At 53.1% G+C, this 5,239-nt stretch overlaps 1 long non-coding RNA gene across 1 annotated transcript; it reads left to right on the forward strand.

Moving 5' to 3' along the window:
* On the forward strand, positions 1-4,871 carry LOC144677662 (uncharacterized). Its single transcript, XR_013575785.1, has 3 exons — positions 1-83; positions 3,119-3,225; positions 4,319-4,871. It is a non-coding gene; the product is annotated as an uncharacterized LOC144677662 (long non-coding RNA).
* The last annotated feature ends 368 nt before the right edge of the window (positions 4,872-5,239 follow it).

Consider the following 5,239-nt stretch of genomic DNA (forward strand, 5'->3'; position numbering starts at 1 on the left):
CGCTGGATCACCGGGACCACAACCGCACACTGGACCGGACTCTCGACCAATCGGGGGACTATTCTGAGCGGGAGCCACTGAAGGTGGGTACCCGCTTACCCTGGCGCCGCTCCCTCCCTCCCTCCGCCTGGGAGTACGCCAGCCCCAAAACTCACCAACCCGCCCGCCGTCTGTCCGTCCGTGAGGTGGTGGGAGGGGGGCAATTGGGCCCGGTAGGGGTGGGGGGGGGATACCCAATGGGGTTGTCCAAGGGGTCGTCTGTCACCCTGACCGCGCGGTGACCCTCACGTCCGGGGGCAGTGTCCCGTAGCTTGGCTCCCCTCCCTTTTTGAGAGGGAGGAGACCCTCCCACAGTGTCTACAGCACAAGAGCAGGTCAGAGGCTGGGAATCCTGCGGAGAGTAACTCACCTCCTGTCTCCCCAAAGCCTGTCCACCATCTACAAGGCACAAGTCAGGAGTGTGATGGGATACTCCCCACTTGCCTGGATGAGTTGCAGCTCCCACAACACTCGAGAAGCTCGACACCGTCCAGGACAAAGCAGCCCCACTTGATCGGCACCCCATCCACAAACATTCACTCCCTCCACCACCGACACACAGTAGCAGCAGCGTGTGTACCATCTACAAGATGCACTGCAGCAACTCACCAAGGCTCCTTCGACAGCACCTTCCAAACCCACCACCTCTACCATCTAGAAGGACAAGGGCAGCAGACACATGGGGAACACCCACCACCTGGAAGTTCCCCTCCGAGCCACTCACCATCCCGACTTGGGAATATATCGGCCGTTCCTTCACTGTCGCTGGGTCAAAATCCTGGAACTCCCTCCCTAACAGCGCCGTGGGTGTACCTACACCACACGGGGACTGCAGCGGCTCAAGAAGGCAGCTCACCCCCCACCACCTTCTCAAGGGGGGCAATTAGGGACGGGGCAATAAATGCTGGGCCCGGCCAGCGAGGCCCACATCCCCGTGAATGAATAAAATAAAAGGAATTTGCGAAACCCCCCTGAAGTCCTCATAGTATTTGCCAGACTACAAGGAACGATGGGGAGGTGGGAGCAACTGAGTTGCTCATGCAGAGAGCTAGCACGGTTGTGACGGGCCGAATAGCCGTCTCCTGTACTGTTTCCATTCGATATGAATGACTGTCGGCAGGAATTTAAGATTGAACGTCACAGGGAGATAGGAAAATGGGTGACTAAAAACTCGGTCAGAGAGGGAGCCTCTTAAAGGAGGAGAGCGAGTGAGAGACGGAGAGGTTCAGGGAGGGAATTCCAGAGCTCAGGGCCGCCCCCCAGGCAGCTGAAGGCACGGCCGCCGATGGTGGAGCGATTAAAATTGAGGGGGGGGGTGGTCAAGAGGCCGGGATTGAAGGAGCGCAGAGATCTCAGAGGGTCGTAGGAGGGTTACAGAGATAGGGAGGGTTGTAGGGGCTGGAGGAGGTTACAGAGATAGGGAGGGTTGTAGGGTCTGGAGGAGGTTACAGAGATAGGGAGGGTTGTAGGGGCTGGAGGAGGTTACAGAGATAGGGAGGGTCGTAGGGGCTGGAGGAGGTTACAGAGATAGGGAGGGGTGTAGGGGCTGGAGGAGGTTACAGAGATAGGGAGGGGTGTAGGGGCTGGAGGAGGTTACAGAGATAGGGAGGGGTATAGGTGCTGGAGGAGGTTACAGAGATAGGGAGCGTTGTAGGGGTTGGAGGAGGTTACAGAGATAGGGAGGGTTGTAGGGGCTGGAGGAGATTACAGAGATAGGGAGGGTCGTAGGGGCTGGAGGAGGTTACAGAGATAGGGAGGGGTGTAGGGGCTGGAGGAGGTTACAGAGATAGGGAGGGGTGTAGGGGCTGGAGGAGGTTACAGAGATAGGGAGGGGTATAGGTGCTGGAGGAGGTTACAGAGATAGGGAGCGTTGTAGGGGTTGGAGGAGGTTACAAAGATAGGGAGGGTCGTAGCGGCTGGAGGAGGTTACAGAGATAGGGAGGGTCGTAGGGGCTGGAGGAGGTTACAGAGGTAGGGAGGGTTGTAGGGGCTGGAGGAGGTTACAGAGATAGGGAGTGTTGTAGGAGCCGGAGGGGAATATGAAAACCAGGATGAGGATTTTTAATCGGAGGGAGCCAGTGTAGAGGAGTGAAGACGGTAGGAGCTGGTGTGTGAATGGGATGGGACTTGGTGCGACGTCGGAGAGGGTCTCACAAAACGGAAGAGATCGTTGGAATAGTTGCACCTGGATCTCACTGAGGCAATGGTGAGGAGTTCAGATTAGCTGAGATGGGAGAAGCTGGGAAATGTTATGCAGTTTCCCTGTGCAGGAAGAGGCAAATTGTTAACCAGTTCCCTCATCTGCTGTTACTCTGAGGGTATCACACTGTCAGGGTAATGTCGAGGGAGCTCTACACTGTTTCTAACCCGTGCTGTACCTGCCCTGGGAGCGCTCGATGCTGACACTGGGTATAAAGTGGGGAGAGGGTGGGACACTGTCGGGGTAATGTAGAGGGAGCTCTACACTGTATCTAACCCGTGCTGTACCTGCCCTGGGAGAGCGCTCGATGCTGACACTGGGTATAAAGTGGGGGAGGGACACACTGTCAGGGTAATGTAGAGGGAGCTCTACACTGTATCTAACCCGTGCTGTACCTGCCCTGGGAGCGCTCGATGCTGACACTGGGTATAAAGTGGGGAGAGGGTGGGACACTGTCGGGGTAATGTAGAGGGAGCTCTACACTGTATCTAACCCGTGCTGTACCTGCCCTGGGAGAGCGCTCGATGCTGACACTGGGTATAAAGTGGGGGAGGGACACACTGTCAGGGTAATGTAGAGGGAGCTCTACACTGTATCTAACCCGTGCTGTACCTGCCCTGGGAGCGCTCGATGCTGACACTGGGTATAAAGTGGGGAGAGGGTGGGACACTGTCAGGGTAATGTAGAGGGAGCTCTACACTGTATCTAACCCGTGCTGTACCTGCCCTGGGAGCGCTCGATGCTGACACTGGGCCGATGAAGGGGTTTCTTGCCCTTTATGGGATTAGCTGAGCACCTCGAACGCGCTGTGTTCTGAAACACTGCCGGATCCTCCTAACTTTGATTCACTCACTAATTCTGCATGTCTGCCACTCACAGGGAGACCAATATCGAATCAATACTAACATGGGCAGCAGAAGCAGCCTTGAGCCCCTACAGAACTACCCGGATTAAACCACTAACACGCCACCTAAAGCATGTGCCTGGTATGTTTCGCACTCACCCACCTGCTATACTGGAGTTGGGACCAAGCTGTCTGAGGTTAACACGGGAGTTGGCAGTGACTTACCTGAATGTACAGGCTGTAAGGAGACACACTGTAAACACCTGACAGAGAGAGAGGGGGATGTACACAGAGAGGCTTAACCCCTACATTACCGTACCCTGGATTATTATCCAGTAACGTAACCCCTACACCACTGTACCCTGGATTATTAATCCAGTAACGTAACCCCTACACTACTGTACCCTGGATTATTATCCAGTAACGTAACCCCTACACTACTGTACCCTGGATTATTAATCCAGTAACGTAACCCCTACACTACTGTACCCTGGATTATTATCCAGTAACGTAACCCCTACACTACTGTACCCTGGATTATTATCCAGTAACGTAACCCCTACACTACTGTACCCTGGATTATTATCCAGTAACGTATCCCCTACACTACTGTACCCTGGATTATTATCCAGTAACGTATCCCCTACACTACTGTACCCTGGATTATTATCCAGTAACGTATCCCCTACACTACTGTACCCTGGATTATTAGCCAGTAACGTATCCCCTACACTACTGTACCCTGGATTATTAGTCCAGTAACGTAAACCCGACACTACTGTACCCTGGATTATTAGTCCCAGTAACGTAACCCCTATACTACTGTACCCTGGGTTATTAATCCCAGTAACGTAAGATTTATACTACTGTACCCTGGATTATTAGTCCAGTAACGTAACCCCTACACTACTGTACCCTGGATTATTAGTCCAGTAACGTAAACCCGACACTACTGTACCCTGGATTATTAGTCCCAGTAACGTAACCCCTACACTATTGTACCCTGGATTATTAATCCCAGTAACGTAAGATTTATACTACTGTACCCTGGATTATTAGTCCAGTAACGTAACCCCTACACTACTGTACCCTGGATTATTAGTCCAGTAACATAACCCCTACACTACTGTACCCTGGATTATTAGTCCAGTAACGTAACCCCTACACTGCTGTTCCTTGCGTGGGTTCTCCGCTAACATCCAGGCTAATTGAATTGTTTTCTGTTTCCTTTCCAGAATAACTAGACCATCTCTCAACTGACTTAACTGGTGAAGATGCCACTGCCTATTCTGATATATTTTTTACACACCTGTGTGTGTGTGTCTCTGTGTGTGTGTGTGTATATATATATTATATATATATACATATGTAAAGTATATATATATAAAGATATATATATGGACACTGGTAGAGTTTGTGGCAACCATAAGCAAACTGATTCTCCTGTGTAGACATCTCAGAATGCCCATCGAAAGGCAGCCTCTCTTTGTACTTAAGAATTATGTCTTTTTTAATAATATATATATATGGGACAATTAGGGTTGATGGGAGTGAGAGAGAGAGAGAGAGTGAGGAGGGGAGGGTAATGTGGTGCGGGCGTGCTGTGAAACGCTGGAGCCTTTGCCAGATTTGCTCTGTGCCTTCAACCCCTCAATTCCCGCTGCAATGCCAAACCCTTACCCCTGACCCTCTGGCCAGCTGCTCGCCTCGCCTCATCCCCCCCAGTCGGAACGGGAGAGCGGGAGGTTTCGCCGGGGGAGGGAGAGCGGCGTACATATTCCTGAGAGGGACCCCCTCCCTTTGACTCCTTGGTCCCCTTGTCTCTTCGAGACTCTTCGCGAGGTGGTGGGGGGTGGGTGTGTATCACATCAGTGAGTTAACCACACCACTGCTCCCCCAACCCCCTCACCGTTTCTCCCCTCTCTCCTCCTCCGCCCCCCCCACCTCCCGCCACACCCTCTCCACACGCCCCTATTTTTGCCAGGGTGTTTAAATTACTCCCCCGGGGAGAGATGCTTTTCTTTCGGTGTCAGGCTCACCTTCCGCTTCCCACCCTCCTGATTTCCCCCCCCCGGCTCGGCCTCTCCCTCGGAGGGGGAGGGGAGGGATGGAGTGCGGGGTGGCCCAATCGTATATCCGGGAGTGCCTCTCTCTCT

This window comes from Cetorhinus maximus, unplaced genomic scaffold (assembly GCF_964194155.1).
Source record: "Cetorhinus maximus unplaced genomic scaffold, sCetMax3.hap1.1 HAP1_SCAFFOLD_2831, whole genome shotgun sequence".
Taxonomy (NCBI): Eukaryota; Metazoa; Chordata; class Chondrichthyes; order Lamniformes; family Cetorhinidae; genus Cetorhinus; species Cetorhinus maximus.